Here is a 26,492-nt window from a genome sequence, read left to right on the forward strand (position 1 = left end):
ACAAGCAATGGATGTTGTTGGAGTGTGACTATTGCCACCGAGATGACACCAGCGGCAGGAGACACTAGACAATGGCTTGTGCTGCTGAGTTGACACAAGCGGCAGAAACTACTGGAGATTGGCAGACTGAGGAACAGGACACTTGACCAACAAAATGCAAACAACAGAACAGGAAACATGTGAAACGCTATCACTGGCATCCGAGCAATGCATCAGCAAGGCAGAAATAGGAGGAATCACCAATTTCGTTCCAACAGGGATGACGTACAGCCTAATGGGAGGAGTTCAAGAACAGGCAGTATGGCATCTGTTTCCTAGCAACTGGTCTAAGAGAACTGCCTGGAGTACTGTTGTCCAACAAGACATGGCTGCGGCTTGTGACAATACCCCCTCTTGATGAGGGGTTAAGGAACCCCTAGCTCCATGTTTCATCATGCTGCTCCCACGTGGGTCCCAGCCAAAGAGCGGCCGCTACATGTAAAGCAGCAGCTGATTGGCTTACGCCCAATAAGAATTTACAGCAGATTTTGGTCATCTGTCATTTTGCGAGGTCTAAGTGTATGCAACAGCATATACTTACATCTGTCCGGTCTGGTTTGGGTAACTCATTTTTTTGTTTTACCAAGACCCTGGATGCTACGGAGAGCAGTGCCAGCATCTAGGTGAGTATAGTTTATTTTTTGCAGGGCCCTGCACACAGATTCTAGTTGAGAAAGGGCCAGACACATCTGGAAGCAGGTAAGTATGTGTGAATGGGTAGGTTTATGAAATAAATGTATGCTATATATGGTGTATGTTTTGTCTTTGTTTAACTATTTATTTTACAGTGGGGGTACGGGTGCCTGCCACTTGCTGGCACTTGTAGTACCACAAGTGCCAAAGTGCAGGCATGCTGGCACCTGTAGTCCCACTGTAAAATACAATAGTATACTTATATTGCTCACTTTATTACCCCCATATCCACAGTCCAGGGGTGTGGGGACTAGCCCTGGGCTTTAAGCCAAGCCTGGGGTTTTGGGGGGGCTTTTGGGGGGGGTCCCCACTTCCCCTGAGATCCCCAGCTTGGCCTACCCAGCATGGGTTGATAATTCTTTGGCCACAGAGCCCTGATAATAGGGTCTCCGGGCAGTGGCATTACAGCCCGGACGTTTTGGGTCCGGTGCTGGTTTTAATTATAGGGGGACCCCTATGCAATTTTTCCCCCCCTATAATTAAAATTAGGTCTGGCCCTGAAGCTTGGTGCTGGTTTCTAAATTACGGTGGACCCTACTCACTTTGTTCCCCGTCATTTTTTGGACCAAGACCGGTTGACAAGTCCGGGGCTGGTTAGCCTTTTTTTGGGTGGGGACCTTTACATATTTTTTATTCTAGAATTTAACCTATTTTTACAGGACTAACACACTAGCTTGGGAGAGATTTGCAGAGAGAAAACACTGCAATCTCCAGTGAGTAATCTCATCTTCACTTGCAACTCGGGGGAGGTATCTCGATCTACTACACCATTGGCCATCTCACTTTCAGCTAAATTCACTTCTTAGTAAATTTGAGAGATGAAAAATGGGAAAATCAGCCAAGATTTGGCGATACAAATCAAGATTAAAAAAAACTTAACTCGACCATTTTTGATTCTTAGTAAATTTACCCCTTGATGTTGGAAGCAGCTAATGTATAAACTTGCCAAGTGGAGAAAAAAGGAGACAAAATTATCAACATAAACTGTGATGCAGAATATATGAGAGAAAGTTGAAGATTCTACTAGAATTATAAATCTGTCTAACACAATTTTAAATGAGACACAAGTAGAGTTATTTATCAAACAATTGAACACCACCACGTGATTTTAAAAGGTTTGAATGGGAGAAGGAGTTGAACTTAGTTTTGAGGAAACTATTGCAAAATAAATCATTTAAATCACTTAAAGAAGAAAAGGCTATCCTTCTTACAATGTTTGCAAGTCCAAGGAAAGTAATAGTTATTCCTGTCATGAAACGCAGTATCCATCAGGATACCTACACCTAGCAGGTTTGTACACTGCATTTTATTATATAATCCCCATACATTCCACAATAAAAAAAATGAATAATAGGGAGGAAAAGCCAAGGGCCCAAAGGAGAATATCAGCAACTTCCAATCCTGGTCAACAGATTCCCAGGTGCCCATCTGCTCCATTACAGAAAATATCAATATTAAAATAATAATAATAATAATAATAATAATAATAATAATAATAATAATAATAATAATAAAAATAATAATAATAATAATAATATCAAAATGACATTACAACAAGTAACACAATCAAATAAACCCAACACCTCCCACTCCAAATACCAACCTCAAAATAAGTATGTTTCATGATTCCTGCACAACTACTCCTCCACCAGTGGTGCTGCACATGTACTGGTGCCCCTAGCACCCCATGGTTTGTCTCTCTGCAGCTAGACATTGTCTGAGCACTCAGTCTAATTACCTGAGACAAGACTAGTTAAGTATTTCCTTAAAGTCCTGTTTATGCTGCAAGTAGAGTTCTTAGTAGTTTATCCTGCTCCTGGCTTCCAGTTCAGCTCCCAGACCAGTCCTAAACAGCTTCCTCCCTGCTCAAATTAGTAGTCCATTACAGCTCTACGGTGATTAACTGGCCAGTCTGTACCCTTTCTATCCATTCTCCACCTGTGAGTGTCTGAGACTATTTCCATTAGCTCTTTTAGTTTTTTCATGTTACAGGACTTTGGGCCTGATTCAGACCCGGACGCAAGCACTAAGCGCTCACAACGGGGTTGATGGTGGCCCACAGCGCATGCGCGAGACCCGGCTAGCATCGGGCAATCCGTCGCTCCGGGTCTCACACCAAAGGGGGCTAGCTGTCGAAGTTGAGTGACAGCTCACCCCCTTTGATGAGCGGGCCGGGGGGGTGGCTGCCCAAACGGAGGCGTTCCCATGAGAATGCCTGCCATTTGGGGGTGACCCCACTGACATCACGAGTGATGTCAGTGGAGAGATTCTGGCTCTGTTAGAGCTGAAATCTCTCTGGGGCTTGTGGCCACGAGACCCTACCACAAGGGTCTCGTCACAAGCCCGATGGTTGCGATGGTCGCGACCATTGACCTGGCTGCTTGCTAAAGCTGTGGGTGGTCACCCACAGCTATGCAAGCGGCCAGGAGGCCACACAAAAAAAAAATCCCCTGATTCAGAGTGAGCGCTCTTTCAGAGCATCTGGCTCTGAATCAATGCCTCTGCCCTGTTGCACCTGGGTTACATGTGTACAAGACTTTCCACACTGCATTCTAATGCTTCTGTGATTCACATGTGCTACGAGACATTGCCAAATCAAACCCCAGAGTCTTCAGTATTTTCTGTTGCTGTTTTCAACTAAAACTTTGTTCATTGCATTTCCAGCACTTCAACAGTTACTACTGTTATCTGGGCCATTGTGTATGGCATTTCCAATGATTTTGTTGTCCAGGACTTTCTTCATTGCACTCCATTTCCAGGAGAATTTACATCGCAAACTATACATATACTGTACATTAATATATTATAATATAAGGAAAGACTACCTGAAGAGAACCTATAGGTAAGGGAATACCTGCAAATTTAAGGAACAATTGCATATAAAAAAGCATTGAATAAATATATAAACTATTATTCAAAGCAGCAGAAAGGCTCCAAATAAAAGTACTGAAAAGTTATGCAAGGGCAAATCTCAAGTGTAATAGAGTCCATCATGGTGGAGGAACCCAAACCAGAATTTGCAAATTAAACCATGATGCTGCCTTATGAGGAGAGTGAGGTCTTATGACACCACCAGCAAACATGCTGGAAATAACATGGAGGAGGGGATTTGAAGATCCCACAGACACCTCTTGACTTCATGCAGGATTTTTGTACCTTAGGTGAAAAGTCTTGGAAAACAACCACTCATTGACCCTTATATTTCATGGGACCCTTTGTTCTGGCCCAACAAAGGATTGTCCCCTGATCCTTTTAATGCAAATCCTTTGTGATGAATATCTGCAGCAGAGCACCAGGTTATAGAGGAGGAATGGCAATGCAGAAGGCCTGCTCAATAGCAAACTGGGAAGTAAAAGAGTATGTACCAAAAACAAACATCAGCCAGGTCTCAAGAACTGCTCAGTTGTAGCCCCTCAGCATTCTCCAGTAATTCAACAAAGTGGACATTATTGCAATGAAGGCACCCTCAATATCCTTAAATTTCTGTTGACACACCATCATTTGGGACTCCAAATTGGTCAAACACCCAGAAACCAGGGCAGTATATGACTTCAGAGTAGCTATACCATTTTCAGTCTCCCCAATCTTATCTCTCGTTTTTTGCATATCTGGCTGGATGAGGGATATATCAATATGAACATCTGCCATATGATCTGCCAGACAGTTTTTGGATCTGTAATAAACTGAAGAAGTAGTTCAAGAGTAACCATAGGAGCAGCGGATATCACAGAGGAGGATCGTCCAGATCCAGAAACATCAACATCTTCCAATATGGATATAGAATATGCCAAATCCGAGAAATAGTAAAGTAAGAGGTAAAGTGCTGATGTAGCAGGCCCAGGGAGATGGAGAGGCCAGTACCAAACTGCAGGATAGATCAATTGAGAAGAGTCCCAGGGAGGAGAGGATTGTATAGTAAAAAACAGGACAACTATAGGGTACTTATTGCATATAGTGAGCAGGAGTACCCACAGCTACAGGCAAATCTGGCACTTAGTAAGGAAAGGTGCATCAGGAGCAGGAACATCAGCCATAAGGTATGTAGACAGAGTATCCAGAAGAAAACAGGCAGTCACATCATATAGAAGACCCTATCAGGAAACCAGCATGAGAGGTGTCACGATCCAGTGCAAATGTTCCTCTGTGGAGGATGGTGAGCCAGGGGGTTTGGGTGACTATGGGAGTGACTGGACTAGGTCTCCTAGTTGTGGCCAAACCCAGGTTTGGCTAGACCTGCCCAGAGGTGCGGAGTCTAACTCACTTGGTGGTTTTCTCCAGTGACCCCTCCAATTGGGATTTGGTTTTCCACAGCACCAAGTGAGCAGGTCATGGCCCTCTGGACAGGTACCTGGGAATGGCAGAAGACCGGAAACTATAATGAATGCTTTAATACTGGTGGTGAACTGAATGCTTGAACTCTGGAGCTGGATCTGAATACTTAGAAAACAGGGAAAGAATCTGGATGCTAGAACACAGGCATGGACTGGAAATAGTTAAATATGTTGGTGCTGATTTGCACAGACAAGATACAGAGCAAAGTGGACAAAGGCAAATACTAGGAGTGCTGGAAATGCTGGTACTGCTTTGCACAGACAAGACACAGAGCAGACTGGACAAAGGCAAATACTGTGAGAGTAACAGATTCTGGAGCTGATTAGCATGGTGAGACACAGAGAGAAGACAGGCATATACTGGGAAAGCTAGGAATGCTGGTGCAGATTTACACAGACAAACACAGGGCTATAGACTGGCTGGGAATGCTTAAAGAGGCAGCTGGGATCTAATTAATACCAGCAGGTAATCTGACACCTCAGTAGCACATATACAAAGACACACAGACATAGAAAAACATGGTACTAGGAGAGAACTAACTCTCAGACTGAGAATAGCAAGGAAGCTAAAGCTGGAGACTTTAGAGAACTGTGAGCAGGCTGAAGCAACTCTCTGGAGGAATAGCACAGAGTAACATAGTATCACAGGAACTGCCACAAAGAAGTTGAACAGCAGTTACTTGTTCCTGGAGTCAGACTTAAATACCCCTGGGTGGCTGATCATTGGATCAGAGGATCAGCTGAGTGACCACAGGACTATCATTGGGAGAGACTAGTCAGGTGATATGAGCCAACATGGCTGCGCCCATGCTCGGCACCATGGAAACCAGGTTGCACGAATGAAAGCCCTAGCGGACCCCAGGGAGAAAACTCCGTCAGCACTCACCTCCACTCCCAGCATCTGGACACCTAAACCCAAGGACACCAGCACAGAGGTGAGTAGCGGCTGATCCCAGGCCACATTCTGACAAGAGGGACACTGAGGTGTGTATACTCAAGGTGGCAGGTGAGTATAATGAGACATTGGCACCATTGAACACTAAGGCAAGAGAGGTACCCACACCCAGCTCTGCCACCCAGAGGATAGGGGAAGCACTTCAGCAGGGAGAGCTGGCAGGACAGAGTGGCACAGGCAGAGTATATGGCCAGAGTAGAAAAAATTCAGATGGCACCTCACCACCCAAAGCATTCAGAACAGCGAGAATGCCATCAGAGGTCAGAATGGGTAAGCCAGTCACCAGGACCCAGTCAGCGCAGTCATCAGGCAGTAGAGATGGGTCTTAGGCAATAGAGATTAGTCTCACCCAGTCTCCCAGATGAGTAGGGCACCACAGCAACAGGGAGAACTCAAGGGAGAATTACAAGATGGCACATCAGTGTCTGTAGCCAATAGAGGCCTCGGGAGGAATAGGTGAGACAGGAGTAGATATGCAGCCCCAGAGTCTGGCCAGGTCTCACAACAAGTATCCATGGAGAGTCCTGTAATATGTGCTATGTGAGAGAGTGTCCTCAATTGCACCAAGATAAATATTCAGTAGACACAGGCTGGAGGGCTCTAGGACATGCATCTTATTCCATGCCTGTCCAGGCCACAACCACAAAGGATGCACATTTTCAACAAAAAGCTGTTCAGCATGGTTGAATCACACAGTACCTGGCAAACCAATAGGGGCTATTTGGTGTGATTTGGTACATTTGTACAACCAAAAATGAGTGATGTGAAATATAAATACTTTACAGATTTTATGGCTTTATATTACATGTAATGATATATGATAGTAATTAATTGTAGTAACACAGAGACTGAAAATTTGCTTCATAAATATCTGTCAGTGCTTGGATATAAGAATATTATATGAAGTAAAAGTCAGCACATGGGGACATCAAATACGAGTATTCAACAGTTTCATAACAGATTCACATGTATATGTGATGAAACAATAGATTAACTATGACATGCAGTTTGTAATAATAATAATAATAATAATAATAATAATAATAATAATAATAATAATAATAATCTTAATCATTTTCTTTATATAGAAGTTATCTCCCAATGGGACTCAAAGACTTTTACATTTGCATTAAAGCACAACAGAAAATAGAGTTAAACATTTATGTTGTATTTTTTAGTGATTAAAGGGACATTAGTGAAATGTGTGGGGCTAACAGGAAAGTTTGAGTCTGTTTATGAAGGACTCTGGAGTGGAGGCTGCTCAAACTATACTAGTGCCATAGAGTCAGAGATAAAAGGCTAAAAACTCAGCCCCCAAGTTAATTAATGAAGATTCTAGGTACTGTTAATAATCCATCTACAGATCACAGTATTGAGTGGGTCAGTAAGGAATTAGAAGCTGCTTCTGGTACCCTGGATCCTGGTCATGTGGAGCTTTGAAAGTCATGAAGCCAAATAGATTCTCCATCTTACAGGCAGTCAGTGATGGGAGTAGATAATGGGTTTATGTGGCTGGAATGGGGCTGGTTGGTTAATAGCCTGGCAGCTGCATTTTAGACCAGCTGCTAGAAGTGTAATTAGTTTGCTGGGTTATCCTGGTAGAGGTGATTGCAGTAGTCTACGCGTGATGATACAAATGCATGTGTGACTTTAGGCAGATTTTCTCAGGTAAGTAAGTGCTTCATTCTGATTATGTTCCACAGATAAAATAATGAAAATTTGATTGTAGCTGATAATTGTTGGTAAGTGTCAAGTCACCATCCAGTACACCACCAAGATTCTGCACATGTTCAGTGTTTTTTTAATTTTGAACTACAAAGCAAAACTCAATTTGGTTGGCTAAGTTGCAGTCTTGTCATTTCATGGTGAGCTCCTATGATAAGGACCTTTGTTTTATATGGAATCAGTCACAGCCGACTGGCACTCATCTACTTCTGGAGCTCTGTTTGTACCATTCAGTCCACAGAAATGTTTCTAGTGCTTTATTAGAATCTTATGGAAAACAAAATGAAATGCTGCAGAGAGATTTAGAGGGATTAAGATTGAACAATGACCTCTATCTTGCCATCAGAAGATCATTAAGTGCACATACAATGGATGTTTAGTGCTATGTATTCTCCTGAATCCTGACTTGAATGGTTCATAAATATCATGGGTTGACAGATGGGCTTCCAGTTTAGTTGTGTCGAAGCTGGATAATTGGCTGAGATAAGATCAGTTTAAAATTGAAGCGTGCACGACAACATCTTGCAAATGGCAGCTAGACTCCATTTTAGAAACAAGAATCTACAAGAAGCCATTATGCAACCAGCGCCATTTTAAGTTACAACTCACAAGCTAAGTACAGATGGCAATGTTTTTGATAATCTACCAAGGGCAACTGGAAGAACAGCCTCCTGAGAAAAAGTAAATAGAATAGACAATTAGTGTTTTACATACAAATTGGGAATCCCTGTATGCAGACAAGTATATTTGTGGCAATTGTAATATAACCCAGGCATTGATCTACACAAATGAATTTGTCTGAATCCTAAACAGGTTTTAGTCCCACACCCAGACAGAATGGCCCCAGCTTCACAGCTGGGGGTAACACATTTGCATTGCAGTATGAAACTGTGAGTGAGGAATGATATGTGTGTGTGTATGTATATATATATATATTTATATATATATGAATATGTTAAGTCCATCATAGATGGAATCTCATGCATAAACACCGCACATTACGCACAATTGAGCTGCTAACATGACGCTCAGTAGCGAATGCACAATATCCTGCATGCAAATGCTGTTTATTAGCATCATGTGATTGCATCTTTCACCATTTCACATTCACACATTAATACGCACAATTGCGCTGGTAACTAATCGCATATTAGAGAAATGCATAAGACCTTGTATGAAAATGCTGTTTTATAAGCTCCAAGTTAACTAGCGTCTTTATATCAAACCCCGCATACTCACACATTACATATCCACATAGAAGGTTCCATAAGCTTTAAGGGATAAGATTTAAGTTTTTTCATTTAGTATAAATGCTGTGAAATAAAGATTATTTGGTAACTAAGGTTTTATACATGCTAAATAAGCCGTGTTTGGTTTTGTACTGATGCGTACTCTTTCAACAGAATTCCGGTATTATCGGTGTGGAGATCGCATCATGCATTCTCAACTTATGGACTGCAGAGACTTCAAGCAACAAAATGTATATTATATGAACAACTGTTAGGATGTTGCATGGGGCAGGAGGGCAGAGACCCCCAGTTGTTAGAGGCTGGGTGTGTCTATTTGAACCAGCCTGTTAAACGCTCTGTAACAGATGCTTCCCCCTTGGGAACCAATGGTATAAGCAACAAACTACTCTATTGTTCTGTCTATTCCGGGAGGTATAAATATGTGTGCTCCAACAGTGGGTTCTTAGTCTTATTGCTGAATGCTGACAGATGAGGGGTTTCTTGCTGATGCCTAACATCTGGACCAGAGAGCGCTGTGTATGTATACTGTACTTGGGTCTGTATAATTCATTTCGCCAAATTGTGTAACTGGCTGTACTTTTACTTGAATATTACTTTGTGCTTTGGAACCACACATTCCAAGTCTGGAGTCTTTATTTACTGTATGACTGTGGATGCAAAATAGCGTTTATAGGTAGGATATTATAAGGTATAGGCAGGAGTATATAGAGGTGCAAATATAGATTCCTTAGTTGGGGGCTTGCCGAGTGAAGACACTTAACTACTCACACGGCACATACGGTTATCGATATCTCAGCAAAGGGTGGAGTGGCCACATGCAGGGTTTACCTGCAACCGCTTTGTGCTGAAAGATCGCTATCCGTTTTCGTGTGAGCCAAGGAAGCTGACTAGAATCCAGGGACATGAGAGGAAAAATTTTGTTTTCCTTTGTTGATAGAACCTAACGTTTAAAGGGGGTGCTGCAGTATTGAGTACGTGGCTGAGTCGCAGTTTTGTGCACAGTAAAGACGCACTTTTGCGTATGCAGCTAAAAAGTTGTCATACGGTTGTGCGGTAGTCGTATTACTGTGTATGCGACTGGTCGCACAATAGCATATACGTACTTCCGGTTGTGCTGCCACACATTTAAATAAAGCCGTTGAGGTTTACATTTTTCAATTGTTATCAATATCTGGGTTAACGTGTATTTTTCTGCGCAGGAAAAAAGTGTGTAACAGTGAGTATTTGTTGGTAGGGGTAACTTGTTCCCTACAGTTAAGGGTATTGTATGATCCTTAAGGGCTAGGTGCAAGGGTTAGGCTAGCCACTTGGTAAGTAGCTTTACCGTTCTATACACAGTAGCAGGTGTACATGTTGTCTTTGTTGTATAGAGGTGCGTGGAAGTAGCCGACATACAAACTTCCATAGGTGTGGAAGTTGCCTTACTAAATCTTATCCGGGTGTGGAAGTTGTATTTTTCAAATCTTATCCAGGTGTGTGGGCGCCACCGACTTAAATCGTCCACAGGTAAGTGAAAGTATCTTGATTGTCTTACACCAGATTAAATCCTTATTGAAAAGCGTAGGATTTTATCTCAGAATGGGAGCCGCGCAAACAGCAGAGATGTTAGACAATGATGTGCAGCTAATGGAGGCGCCGATTGAATCGGCTCGTCGTATTATGCATACTAAGTACGGTACTTATGCTATAAGGTATTGTGATGTATGGTTTAAAATGACGTTGAAGAGTGTTTTAGACCGTTTCCCAGAATTGGTAGTTTTGATAAAGATGTATTAGATAATGTCCGGGATCACATCAGTCTGATACGCTCCCGAGAGAAAAAGGTTAAATATTATGAATGTTTAAAATTGTGGCAGCATGAAGGGGATTTGAGGCTTAAAAATGTGCAAGCAACGCAAACTAGCGTCGCGAGCACATTGCCAGAGAATGCATTCGTGACGCTAAATTGCAATATGGGCGAGCCGCAAAATGGCGTGCACGTGCGGCAAGGTAGCGTTGTGGAGAGTGTTGCCAGCAGTTCACACTCACCTCCCTCACCTTATGTGGATGGAGGTGCAAGTACAGTTACCAAAAATACCCATAAAAATGTAACAAGCAATTTGTACCCTCTCTTAAGCAACCATAAAGAAAATGTTTATGACGTAGATGATGAGCCTATTGTAATGTCTGCAATTTCCCATGCTGTGCAGATGATAGATGCTGCATCACCACAATCACGAGTGGTGCCGCCATATTCATCGGTAACAGCAAGGGAAGTGCTAACACACTCTGCACCCGTAGAGGAAGTTGTTAATACCATACGTAGCAGCAGCAGATTAAACCCCCAGCCAGGTAACAAGGACAAAGGTAGCAGCGCTACCAGTCTGCATCCCATTCAGACAATAACCATTCCGAATGGAAATACAGATGCGAACAGTGTAGTGCCCACGAGGGAAGTGGTAATGCATTGTCCTTGGACAAGAGCAGAACTAAATTCCATCATAAATGATTTCCCTGATCCCAAAAAGGAACTAGCCAAATGTCAAAGATTTTTGAGGAATTTGGGTAGTTCTCATGAGCCCACTAATAAAGATTGGCATGTGGTGTTAAGGGCCTGTCTGCCACGCAATACCGACGTGACAACATTTTTCACGGATTGTGTATTGGATGGTGACGTTCCCTTAACAGACCAAGTAAACCAAGGTAACATTTCCCGCATTGTAACTCAGTTGGGTATAAATTTTTCAGTAGTAGTTAACTGGAACAAAATTTTCACCATTAAGCAAAAGGAGAGTGAATCTGCAGAAGAGCGACCGGGCTCTGCAGGCTATCACCCATTATACTGGGATAGAAGATATTAAAGATAGCACTCAACACAGGGGAATGATAGTCACGGTACTCATGGACGGTCTAAAAGACGACTTAAAGACTTGGGTTCAGACCTCACAACCTGGCTGGAGGGGAGTCACAATAGATACACTCATAGAATCTGCCATAGAACATGATAAAAACATCTCAAAGAAGAGAGAGACCCAGAGTGAAAAACTAATGGCTGTCAGTATCCAAGCTCTGGAAGGAATGTCAATAACATCACAGCCAACCGACACACCTGCACCCACACACACACCTGCACCTGAACAATTACACGTCCTCACCAATCCCATACCACAGCAAACACATCCTTACCCCACATATCATACAGAACCACAGGCCTCATACTACCCACAAACTTCATACCTCCCACAATACCCTTATCCTTCACATTCTTACCCATACCCACCATCTTTTCCTTTTGCTCAACTCCCACAACAATCCTTTCATCCACCCCATTCAAAAATATGTTTTAACTGTCACCAAGTGGGACACATAAGTAAGAACTGCAAAGTGAAGAACACCACACATGAACACGAGTTTCCCAAGGGTTCATAGGTAACCCCAGTATCTTCTCCCAGGCCTTATATGACTGTTTGCAATCTTTTCAACCTATCAATGGATCTGTTCTAATGTAAAATTTGGATGATTTATTGTTGTATTTTAGGTCATGTTTAAATGATATTAAACTGTTGTGCTTTATATCTCACTCACAGGACACAAGGTTGCTGAGGAAAAATGGCAGCCATGCCAGACTGAGGTCGACTACTCGGAATACTATCCAACCCAGTGGCCCAGGCATTATTTAGAGCAGTAGCTATTAATAACAAGATTTAATTGCAGGAACGGCCACCTCAATGTTTGTCTAGTGCGCATGCGCACGAGGGCATAGCGTGTTTGTAGTGGGTCTCTTTCCAAAGGGGGCGAGCTGTGGATGTTGATTGACAGCTCGCCCCGTTTGGAAGGCGAGCCGGGGGGGTGGCAGCCCAAATGGAGGCATTCCTATGGGAATGCCAGCCATTTGGGGGAGGCCCCACTGACATCACTAGTGATGTCAGTGTAGAGCTTCTGGCTCTGACAGAGCCAGAAACTCTCCGGGGCTTACTACAAGTGAGACCCTACCCTAGGGTCTCGTCGTAAGCCCCGATGGTCGCGATGGTCAAGGACATCGTAACCATCACTCTAGCGGTCATTAGAGCTGTGGGTGTAAACCCACAGCCTAATGACCAAAACAGAAGCAGGTGGTCAGGATGCAAGCGGCCGCCCAGTTTCTGAGCAACCGCTTGCATCCTCTGACCGCCTCTGAATGAGGGCCTATATCCCTAGAGTTATTAAAAATGATAGGGGGACTTATTTTACAGGTGACATTTCCAAGAACATGTGTAAGGTGATGGGCAGCAACACTAAGATTATCCCAGACTGTCTTTCCCTTTATTTGCCCCCCTTTGAGATACTGTTCAAACAGGCAGCCTCATGTGAAAATATGATAAAGAGGTTACTGTGCAGGGTCTCACAAAGATGAATGAGAATAACCAAAATTGAAAGTGACTAACATGTCTAATGCAAACTGTCATGATGTCAAACCTGGAGAATTTGTTATGATCCAAATTTTTTTTAGCTCAGGTTGTTTGACTGATCAGTGCAAAGGTCTGTATCTGACGATACCACATCCTCAAAGGGTGGCCGAGGAAGATACGTGGGTCCATTCCGCTCACTATATGGAGGTTAACCAACCGGTGGAGATACAAGGCGGAGACAAGGCCGATAACGTGGACCTGTTGATTGCGAGCTTGTGCCGAGAGGATTAAAAAGGTGACGTTGAGATATCTGAGCTAAAGAAATGTGTAGATCAGTGCTTCCAGCAATGGAGTGGTCTGCTGTGGTCATCCTAGTTCTTTTTTTTTCCAGAGTTTTTGTAGTGATGATCTGTTTGGAGATACTCAGTGTCTGTGATGGAGGACCAATTGAGGAAATGGGAGCTGATGGCAGTGCTGATGGAGTGGAGTCAGGAGAAGTGCAATGCCAATCAGGGGAGTGTCTGACCAATCTTAGTACTGTTATTGTGTTACCTGGGAAGAGTAGCCCCAGAAGTTATGACCCTTACACATGTTGAAATGCTTGGTATACATAAAAACATACCATCACCATATCTTCGCACGCAATATGAACACAGAGGCAAAAGAAATATGATACCTGGTGACGTGAATAAAGCCACTCAGTTAATTAGTGAGACAACTGGCTTTCAAGTTTTAGTAGCACTGGATCCCACCAGGATCGCTCGGGGAATACTAAATTTTAGATATATTCAGGATCTTGCTAAATTGAGAGATAATATCACCGAGATGTACGATGACACATTCAGGTACACAGGGAGAGAATTCCAAGCGTACAAGAAAGAACTGGTGCAACACCGGCTAGTGTTAAATAATTTAACTGCTGTTACTGGAGGGTATTGCGTAACTCTGGCCACCCAATTTGGAGTAAAATGTTGCACCTATGTCACCAATGATACCAGCAACACTAAGGAAGTGATAGACCAGAAGATGGATGAAATTTTGCAGCTAAAATAGGAGTTTCATAAGAACCATAATGCTTCAGTGGCTGAAGTAGGGGAGAAGATAGAAGGATGGGTTTCATGGCTGAACCTAGTGAAATGGTTCTCAGGTCTAGGGGAATGGGTCCAGGAAGTGATCGCCAGCATAGGCAAATTCTTGATCCTTATACTAATTGTCATCATAATAATTGGCATATGCGTCTGGTGTGTTCCTATTGTGTTGAAGTGTGGAAAATGTAAAAATAGAGTAAAACGAAAGAACAAAATTATGATGGTGGCCAGTATGAATACCGGGGTAAATACAGAACTGCATTACAACCCTGAACAAGGAAATACCATAATTTAATGTATTATATTTAGACATACATAGAATGTATTATTGAAATGTTATTTTTAAAACACCTCAGATAATGTAAAGTGTAAATTCCCCTTCAAGACTACTTTTATAAGACTGGTGCATTCCCACACCTTTCACATGATCTTCCAAGATCCGCGGTGTGTGTATAATAGTAGTTTTATGTCCCCACTCAGAGACACATTATTGATGGATTAAGAACCACCTTGTACCATCCCATAATAACACTAAATAATATGTAAATGTAAGCCTATATTAAATTCTAATAGCAGAATGTGATAGCATGTTGTTCACTATCAAAGGGTGGACTGTCGAAGCTGGAAAATTGGCTGAGACGAGATCAGTTTAAAATTGAAGCATGCATGACGCCATCTTGTGAATGGCAGCTAGACTCCATTTTAGAAACAAGAATCTACAAGAAGCCATTTTGCGACCAGCGCCATTTTAAGTTACAACTCACAAGCTAAGTACAAATGGCAATGTTTTTAATAATCTACCAAGGGCAACTGGAAGAACAGCCTCCTGAGAAAAAGTAAATAGAATAGACAATGAGTGTTTTACATACAAATTGGGAATCCCTGTATGCAGACAAGTATAGTTGTGGCAATTGTAATATAACCCAGGCATTGATCTACACAGTTGAATTTGTCTGAATCCTAAACAGATTTTAGTCCCACACCCAGACAGAATGGCCCCAGCTTCATAGCTAGGGGTAACACATTTGCATTGCAGTATGAAACTGTGTGAGGAATGATATGTGTGTGTGTATGTATATATATATATATATATATATATATATATATATATGAATATGTTAAGTCCATCATCTTAATTTGAATCTCATGTTTAAACACCGCACAATTGAGCTGCTAACATGACTCTCAGTATGGAATGCACAATATCCTGCATGCAAATGCTGTTTATTAGCATCTTGCGATTGCATCTTTCACCATTTCACATTCACACATTAATACGCACAATTCCGCTGGTAACTAATCGCATATTAGTGAATGCATAAGACCTTGTATGAAAACGCTGTTTTATTAGCTCCAAGTTAACTAGCGTCTTTATATCAAACCCCGCATACTCACACATTACATATCCACATAGAAGGTTCCAAAAGCTTTAAGGGATAAGATTTAAGTTTGTTCATTTAGTGTAAATGCTGTGAAATAAAGATTATTTGGTAACTAAGGTTTTATACATGCTAAATAAGCCGTGTTTGGTTTTGTACTGATGCGTACTCTTTCAACAGAATTCCGGTATTATCGGTGTGGAGATCGCATCATGCATTCTCAACTTATGGACCGCAGAGACTTCAAGCAACAAAATGTATATTATATGAACAACTGTTAGGATGTTGCATGGGGCAGGAGGGCAGAGACCCCCAGTTGTTGGAGGCTGGGTGTGTCTATTTGAACCAGCCTGTTAAACGCTCTGTAACAGATGCTTCCCCCTTGGGAACCAATGGCATCAGCAACAAACTACTCTATTGTTCTGTCTATTCTGGGGGGTATAAATATGTGTGCTCCAACACTGGGTTCTTAGTCTTATTGCTGAATGCTGAGGGACGAGGGGTTTCTTGCTGATGCCTAACATCTGGACCAGAGAGCGCTGCGTATGTATACTGTACTTGGGTCTGTATAATTCCTGTGCACCGAATTGTGTATGGATCAATAGCGTGTAACTGACTGTACTTTTACTTGAATAATACTTTGTGCTTTGGAACCACATGTTCCAAGTCTGGAGTCTTTATTTACTGTATGACTGCGTAAGCAAACTAGTGTCATACATAGAAGGTATAGGCAGGATATTAGAAGGTATAGGCAGGGGTATAGAGAGGTGCAAATATAGATTCCTTAGTTGCAACTACTGCACCTTCTCAATAACCTTTCATAGAAAAGGAAGGTTTGACACTGGTCCTTACTTGGTCATGCACTTAGGATCTAAATGATATTTTCTAATAAGATATATAAGAATTGATTCCTGTAGTGATTCAGGAAAAATACCTGTGCACTGATTCTGCTTTTGTAATAGTGAAAAACAGAAGGAGTACAGTACGTATGCTGATATATGCTAAGTAGTTTCTCACTGTCTCTGAACTTAAGTTTGAATGTTGCTTCAGACATTCAGACATTTATGCTTTGGTAGAATGTTACACAGAGGACAATTATCCACCCCTTACTACACTGTACAATAATAATTTGGAGTTGCCCAAAAATATATATAGTATTTAATATAATTTATAATGTATAGTATGAACAATATATACATATGGAACTATTACCCAGGTGTAACCCCAGCACAGTCAATTCCTGATTGACACACATATTTTCTGTCATAGCATGAGATATTTATCATCAACCCTCTTTATTCATATTAGCCCCAAGTGACAGATATGTGCACCTTACCAATACTAACATTCAGGGCCTGATTCAGAGCCGGACGCTCTGAATGAGCGCCCGCTCTGAATCAGGGCGTGTTTTTTTTTTTAAATGGCGAATCGCCCTTTTGGCCGCTCACATAGCTGTGGGTTACCACGCACAGCTTATGCGAGCATCCATGATGATGGTCAAGACCATCGCGACCATCGGGCTTGCGACGAGACCCTTGTGGTAGGGTCTCGTCTGCCACAAGCCCTGGAGTGATTTTGGCTCTGACATCACTAGTGATGTCAGTGGGGCCGGACCCTTGGGAACGCCTTCATCTAGGCAGCCACGCCCCCGGCATGCCCACCAAAGGGGGCGTGCTGTCACTCACCATCGACAGCATGCCACCTTTGGAGTGAGACCCATAATGACCGCTACCCCATTGTTATGCGGGTCTCGCGCATGCGCATGATGGAGGCGCCTCCGTCGTGCGCATGCGCATTTGGGGAACATCGACCCGCTTGCGAGCGTACAGCGCTCGCGAGCTGGTCTGAATGAGACACACAGTTATATCCCACTGTATTTAAAAAACCACAATGTTTAATAAGCCATGCAGTGCACTAGAGTTCCCAAACTCATGAACCTCAGTTAGACACTTAAAACATCTATCTGGCTATCTGGTTCTGTGTTTCAAGCTTTTACATTATAGCTACTGTATGTAAGCTAGGTGTAATTCTTAGCTTAGACCACTGCAGGCAGGCAAATCTTTATAGTGTGCATTCACAGGGTAATGGGGGAGGCAGCAGGGACTGACTGAGTACCACCTATGAGCTAGAAGCTGTACACTACATATGAGATCTGATTAGCTGCAGCAGTTCTAACTCACAATTACAATTAACTTACAGATAGTGAGAATTACAAGGTTACTATACAGGACCAAATGGCTCATGTGTTTGACTGTGGAACATGTGGTTGAGTGTTTGAGTCCCCACCTGCTGTGCAGCATGTGTTCTAAATACAAGGAGATTTAAATGAAAGGTATTATTGACAAAGTGCCCAAGTTATACATTATTACTAATAACCCACAAGTCTAAGTTGTGAAGAAGATATAGGTGACTTGGTGTATTTGATACAGGCTGAATTAGTCAGGGAAGGTTATCATTACCCTGTGCTGTGATGTGAGTATTTTATTAAAGATACTTATGTACACTTGAATGATGTTTTAATTCTAATTATATTTGTATTGTACAAGTATACACTAAAATAGTAGGATTTTATACAACTTATTAAAATCGCCCTACCCCGAAAAGAAAATTCTAGATTCACCCCTCTGTTGGCAGTCAGAGGCAGAGCCATTCGGTGGTCTGACCAAGCAGCTCTACATCCTGGTGTTCTGCATGTTGATATGGGCAGAAAGCATAACATGACATCATGACGTCACATCATGTGTACTGGGGGAGGCTGGGAGCTGCTTGAGGAGCCAAGAGGACACCAGTAGCCAGATGCCATGCCCAGGTTTAAGTGCTAGGGACGATTTTTATAGAGACAGCTACAAATGTCTTTCAAAATGGCACAGAGACTGATTCAAAGATGGATGCAATGCTGATATTAGATGTGGAACAATTTTTTGCCACTGTGCATGTGCCATGGCCGCGCAGTGATGGCTTAGCTGTGGTGCTCGCAACAAGTATTCATTTGCAAAGAGAGTGACAGATAATTTGGGGGTGTTAAGACTGTTTTTAGGATGTGCTCTAGTGAGGTACAGCAAATTCATTCACATCTGGAAAGGCCCCAGCGTTTTAGGAGAACCGGTCTTACTGAGACAGTTTAGGGTTACTCAGAACTTCAATGTGTGATCAATGTTTCCGCTTTTGTATGTAAGCGGCAGATGCCAGGCGCTGTAGGTGGGTGATTCAATGCAGAAGACATCAGCTAAGTCATTAGCATATTTTTAAAAGTCTGCTGTGTACGAAATCACAATCGATGCAGGGTTTGTGTCCATATCTGATTAAGGCCGACTATGAAGTGAAAACAGGATAAATTACACACTGATTTTATGAAATAGGACTCATAGAATTTATTAGCACTAATAAAAGTAACATTTTAATATAATATAGCTTTTTGCAAACAGTACTCAATGTTCTGCTTCTGTACATCAGCCTGTAACATAGGGTGTCAGGACAAGTGATGTCTCTAATCGGTTGGCATGCACTGGTATCTAGTCAGAAAAAGGCTGGTGGGAGTCCCACAGGACTGGTATAGAACACCACACTAGGGTCCACAGGACCAACGTTGGTAAGAGTTCCAATTTGCTAGGACCAACTTCACTTGTTTAATTACCTCAATGTGGACCAATTATTGCAATGGTTGTGGTCCCCAGAGTCAGTAAGAAACTCAAAGTAGAAAATAGAGGGAAATAAGACTCATTGTTGGGGTCACTACTTATTATGTTAGATGAAAACACTGCACCAGTATCTGCAGGTGAAGCTTCCTTGGCACTGGTCATCTCTGTGGCAATCTGGGTAAGGTCCAGACCAAATCAGAGCTTAAACAATCTAAGTACGGGCATGATTTAATCTTATCTGCAGAAGGATAATATAAAGGGCATTATTATCACTATGTATTGGTACTACTAACACAAGTATCTTGGTAAATACCTAGTTCTACATTTTTGATGAAATAATGAAACATATATTAAAATATGACTGTGTTTATTTCCTATTGTTCATGTATATTTATGTTCAAGGTCAGGACAACCTACACTTGTTAATCTCTGCGGCATATAATAGAGTATTGTACTACAACAATGAGGTTGACTATGTGACATTTATTTGCTGTAACTTATCTCATAACAATACAGTGTAATATAATGTATCCTGTACTTCTCTGGATTAATACACAGTTCTTAAAGCACCACACACTATCTAGTTTTCTAGGTTTTGGCAGTGTTCAGCCACAGTCATGCAGGTCACCAGTGCCTCTACCTACAGTAGGTTTAGCCTGTCCTGTTTGTCTGTTCCTGTGAGCTCTCACCTATGAGTAAAAGCTTCATCTGTGCACCATGTTTTACCTATACCAGTTCTTACCAGTGTTACCCAGTGGTCCCCGTTTTGTGTCGATTACAAAGACAGAATGTGACAATAGATTTTTTATAATGCTTATTTCTAGGTGTAAAGCTTTGTGTGTGAGTATTCTGGCACTAAAAGCTGAAAACACTTGTTAGTAAATAGATAATAAATTATATATTTATTTTTACATCCCTGGAAAATATAAATTTGGGGGCACTCTTTTATAAGGAAATTTTTAATCACCAAAACTTAGTTGTGGCGCCTCAGTGATAGAATTTGGCCATTGGTCCTTGCAGCTTATTGTGTGGAGAAGCAGGTTGGTCAAATACTGAGGGGGCGATTTAGACCCGGACGCTAGGCTGAGTTCGTTCATAGTTGGTCGATTTTTGTTTTCTGCGCAAGTGTATGCATCGCATTAAGCGTGCACTAACCGTCACTGCGATCGGGAGGTGAATGCTCTGTTATATACTTCCAGATCGGTACTTTCAGTGACAGAACGGGCGTCTGTGGGAGGTGGCTGGGGCAGGTCTGTGTAAACGGGGTGTGCTTGCACTAACGCAGGCATGGCTGGGTGTTTTTACACCAATTTAAGGGCGTGCATAATTAAATTGCAGCGTCAGGATACGCGTCCCTGAGCTGTTTTACACACAGTGGCGATCTCAGTGCTTGCAGTAACCTAGGGTCTTCCTCAATCACTTTGTGCCGGTTCGATGTCGCCCGATGGTACCAATGTTTTCCTTCGCTTCCTGGAGATGACGTCTGAAAGTGCGCGTCTTTACTCCAGGTTGGTGGGCGTCTAACTTCATCTAGCGAACACTTGTAAAGACATAAGAGGCGTCCTAATGTCTAAGCGTACGATCGCCGCATTTGCATTTTTTCTTTCCTTAAGGCTGCGTCCGTTCGCAGCCTAGTGTCCGGGTGTGAATTGGGCCCTAAGTAGTAACCTGTGCAGAAATAAAATGCTTCTCTCTGTGAGCCAGTAATGATCCTCTGTATCTCAGCTTAGTAAGGTAATAACTGCAACTAAATATATTCTGCTGGATGTACAATGACTGTTTATTCTGGCCAGAAGAGCATTGCTGGGATGTAAGCATCACTCATGGATCACACAAAGGTGCTTAGAGTTGCGGAACTGTATAAATAACTAAACAATGATGTTTAATGAGGGACAACGTGATATTACAGTGACTGCTGTATTGTATTAGAGCAGGATCTGTGCTGCCCCCTGACCCTCCCTCTATCTCTCCTTCCTTGTGTGGTCCCTATAAAGCACCCAGCATCTAGCCTGGCTCTCACAGGTGTCTCCAGTACTCAGACATGTCTCCAGTTACTGGTCCCCTCCTGGTCCTCATCCTGAGCTGTCTGGGATTCCCAGGAACTCATGCAATAATAGTAGTTTCGAAAGTAGGTAAGTAACACAACTGAGTGCCAGACACACTGGCTGGGATATAGATTAGTTTACAGTAGACTTATACACTGTAACTGATTTGTTACTAAGCACACAATAGTATGAGAATGAATCCTCTATGTAAAAATACTGTATGACATGCATCAATCTATACTTGTGATTTAACAGTAAAAGTGTACAACAATATAGCTATTTATACATGTAATACACTGAAGGAAGGATTATTCTGCCGTCAGACCAGAGAAATTGGACGGACACAGAGTAAATTGGGGATATTTTACCCCAAAGAAGTGTGCACAAAAGTTACATATCTCTGTCTATTGTCTGAGATGTGCGCACCTAAATATGGCCGCTCCAGCACAGGCACCTGGTATATGAGTCATTATCATCATCATCATCATTATAATCTTCCTCCGGCCCTACGCTAGCTACAAGTTACACTTCCATACAGGACAATTGCCCTCATTTACTAATGAGTTTCATCACCAAAACGAGTGATAAATGTCACTGTGTTTGATAATGGTGCTCCTGCCAATCAGCTCCCATCTATCATCTGTTAGATAAATGACAGTTGGGAGCTGATTGGCAGGAGCACCATTTATCATACACAGTGACATTTATCACTTGTTTTGGTGATGAAACTCGTTAGTAAATGGGGGACTTGGTCTGTTATATCTTATCGTGCATAGCCTGCTCACCTGCCCTCACTGACCTTTCAGTCATTACAGCCTAATTATGCTTCTTCTCATAACTGTAGTGCTGTGTACAACTCTATTATCCATACTCGCTGTATTCCATGACATAAGTGAGAACTAACACAATATATCCTCTGCAAGCAGTCATTCATTCAGCTCTGCATCAACCCCTATGTATTCCTATGTAAAAGCAAATTCCTTCTTTTATAATGAGTTTCCCCATATACTTCATGCATTAGAAATGTCCCTTCCATGGAGTTTCTACAGCACATTCACTGTCCATTCCAGGATAGAATGGTCCAGTACAAGTAAAGTCATTGAATGTTTCAACAGTTTTTAGACATTTTCATTGCCCATTTTTTTCCCATTCCAAACAGAGTAAAGGTGCCCATACTCGGTGCAATGGCCATCAGCAGACGGATCATGCTGTCAGTGCAGGCTACCGTGCCATGTATTGGTGCCTTTACACATTACCTCATCCTTCTCTTCCTTCAAGGGCATTTTACATGATGCTCCATTCTTCCATCCATTTTACACAATGCAAAAGGTGTCTAGTGATACCCAATGCACACTAATCCTGAACAGAGTAACTCAGCGTGTCCGTAAAGGGGGACTGGCCTACAATAAAGGGACACTACCTTGGTCTCATGGCAAATCCCAAATGCAATACAACAGGGACATGACTAACATCCCTGGAAATGCTGAGCAGCTCCCGGAGACTAGTGTTGGGTCCTACTCTACATATTAATGTAGGTATCAGCCCTTCCCCTGGTGTACAGCCGTGTGTCTGTGACTATATGCTAATGCTGGTATCAGCCCTACCCCTGGTGTACAGCCATGTGTCTGTGACTATATGCTAATGCTGGTACCAGCCCTTCCCCTGGTGTACAGCCATCTGTCTGTGACTATATGCTAATGCTGGTATCAGCCCATCCCCGGTGTACAGCCATGTGTCTGTGACTATATGCTAATGCAGGTACCAGCCCTTCCCCTGGTGTACAGCCATGTGTCTGTGACTATATGCTAATGCAGGTACCAGCCCTTCCCCTGGTGTACAGCCATGTGTCTGTGACTATATGCTAATGCTGGTATCAGCCCTTCCCCTGGTGAACAGCTGTGTGTATGTGACTATATGCTAATGCTGGTATCAGCCCTTCCCCTGGTGTACAGCCGTGTGTATGTGACTATATGCTAATGCTGGTACCAGCCCTTCCCCTGGTGTACAGCCATCTGTCTGTGACTATATGCTAATGCTGGTATCAGCCCTTCCCCGATGTACAGCCGTGTGTCTGTGACTATATGATAATGCTGAAATCAGCCCTTCCCCTAGTGTACAGCCATGTGTATGTGACTATATGTTAATACTGGTATCAGCCCATCCCCCGGTGTACAGCTGTGTGTCTGTGACTATATACTAATGCTGGTATCAGCCCTTCCCCTGTTGTACAGCCGTGTGTCTGTGACTATATGGTACTGTTGGTATCAGCCCTTCCCCTGGTGTCCAGCCTTGTGTATGTGACTATATGCTAATGCTGGTATCAGCTCTTCCCCTGGTGTATAGCCGTGTGTCTGTGACTATATGCTAATGCTGGTACCAGCCCTTCCCATGGTGTACCGCCATGTGTCTGTGACTATATGCTAATGCTGGTACCAGCCCTTCCCATGGTGTACAGCTATGTGTCTGTGACTAAATGCTAATGCTGGTATCAGCCCCTCCCCAGAGTACAACCGTGTGTCTGTGACTATATGATAATGCTGAAATCAGCCCTTCCCCTGGTGTACAGCCATGTGTATGTGACTATATGCTAATGCTGGAATCACCACTTTCCCTGGTGAACAGCCATGTGTCTGTGACTATATGCTAATGCTGGTATCAGTCCTTCCCCTGGTGTACAGCTGTTTGTCTGTGACTATATGCTAACGCTGATATCCGTCCTACCCCCAGTATACAACTGTGTGTCTGTGACTATATGCTAATGCTGCTATCAGCCCTTCCCCTTGGTGTACTGCCGTGTGTCTGTGACTATATGCTAATTCTGGTATCAGCCCTTCCTATGGTGTACAGCCGTGTGTCAGTGACAATATACTAATGCTGGTATCAGCCCTTCCCCTGGTGTACAGCCGTGTGTCTGTGACTATATGCTAATGCTGGTATTAGCCCTCCCCCTGGTGTACAGCTGTGTGTATGTGACTATATGCTAATGTTGGTATCAGCCCTTCCCCTGGTGTACAAGCTGTGTGTCAGTGACTATATGCTAATGATGGTATCATCCCTTCCCCTGGTGTACAGCTGTGTGTTTGTGACTATATGCTAATTCTGGTATCAGCCCTTCCCTTGGTGTACAGCCATGTGTATGTGACTATATACTAATGCCGGTATCAGCTCTTCCCCTAGTGTACAGCTGTGTGTCTGTGACTATATACTAATGCTGGTATCATCCCTTCCCCTGGTGTACAGCTGTGTGTCTGTGACTATATGCTAATTCTGGTATCGGCCCTTCCCTTGGTGTACAGCTGTGTGTATGTGACTATATACTAATGCTGGCATGAGCCCTTCCACCGGTGTACAGCCGTGTGTCTGTGACTATATGCTAATGTTGGTATCAGCCCTTCCCCCGGTGTACAAGCTGTGTGTCTGTGACTATATGCTAAAGCTGGTATCAGCCCTTCCCCTGGTGTACAGCCGTGTGTCTGTGACTATACGCTAATGCTGGTATCAGCTCTTCCCCTTGTGTACAGCCATGTGTATGTGACTTTATGCTAATGCTGGTTTCAGGCCTTACCCTGGTGTACAGCCGTGTGTCTGTGACGATATGCTAATGCTGGTATCAGCCATTCCCCCGGTGTACAGCCGTGTGTCTGTGACTGTATGCTAATGCTGGTATCAGAACTTCCCATGGTGTACAGCCATGTGTCTGTGACTATATCCTAATGCAGGTCTCAGCCCTTCCCGTGGTGTACAGCCGTGCTAATGCTGGTATCAGCCCTTCCCCTGGTGTACAGCCATGTGTATGTGACTTTAAGCTAATGCTGGTCTCAGCCCTTCCCCTGGTGTACAGCCATGCTAATGCTGGTATCTGGCCTTCCCGTGGTGTACAGCCATGTGTTGTGACTATATGCTAATGCTGGTATCAGCCCTTCCCCTGGTGTACAGCCATGTGTCTGTGACAATATACTAATGCTGTTATCAGCTCTTCCCCCAGTGTACAGCTGTGTGTCTGTGACTATATGCTAATGCTGGTATCAGCCCTTCCCCTGGTGTACAGCTGTGTGTCTGTGACTATATGCTAATGCTGGTATCAGCCCTACCCCTTGGTGTACAGACGTGTGTCTGTGACTATATGCTAATGCTGGTATCAGCTCTTCCCCTGGTGTACAGCCATGTGTCAGTGACAATATGCTAATGCTGGTATCAGCTCTTCCCCTGGTGTACAAGCTGTGTGTCTGTGAGTATATGCTAATGCTGGTATCAGTCCTTCCCTTGGTGTACAGCTATGTGTATGTGACTATATACTAATGCTGGCATGAGCCCTTCCACTGGTGTACAGCCGTGTGTCTGTGTCTATATGCTAATGTTGGTATCAGCCCTTCCCCCGGTGTTCAAGCTGTGTGTCTGTGACTATATGCTAATGCTGGTATCATCCCTTCCCTTGGTGTACAGCTGTGTGTCTGTGACTATATGCTAAAGCTGGTATCAGCCCTTCCCCTAGTGTACAGCCATGTGTCTGTGACTATACGCTAATGCTGGTATCAGCCCTTCCCCTGGTGTACAGCCATGTGTATGTGACTTTATGCTAATGCTGGTTTCAGGCCTTACCCTGGTATACAGCCGCGTGTCTGTGATGATATGGTAATGCTGGTATCAGCCCTTCCCCTGGTGTACAGCCGTGTGTCTGTGACAATATGCTAATGCTGGTATCAGCCCTTCCCATGGTGTACAGCCATGTGTCTGTGACTATATCCTAATGCAGGTCTCAGCCCTTCCCCTGGTGTACAGCCGTGTGTCTGTGACTATATACTAATGCTAGTATCAGCCCTTCCCCTGGTGTACAGCCGTGTGTCTGTGACTATATGCTAATGCTGGTATCAGCTCTTCCCCTGGTGTACAGCCGTGTGTCTGTGACTATATGCTAATGCTAGTAACAGCCCTTCCCCTGGTGTACAGCCGTGTGTCTGTGACTATATGCTAATGCTGGTATC

The sequence above is a fragment of the Taudactylus pleione genome, unplaced genomic scaffold, assembly GCF_031769625.1.
Source record: "Taudactylus pleione unplaced genomic scaffold, aTauple2 ptg000134l, whole genome shotgun sequence".
Lineage (NCBI taxonomy): Eukaryota > Metazoa > Chordata > Amphibia > Anura > Myobatrachidae > Taudactylus > Taudactylus pleione.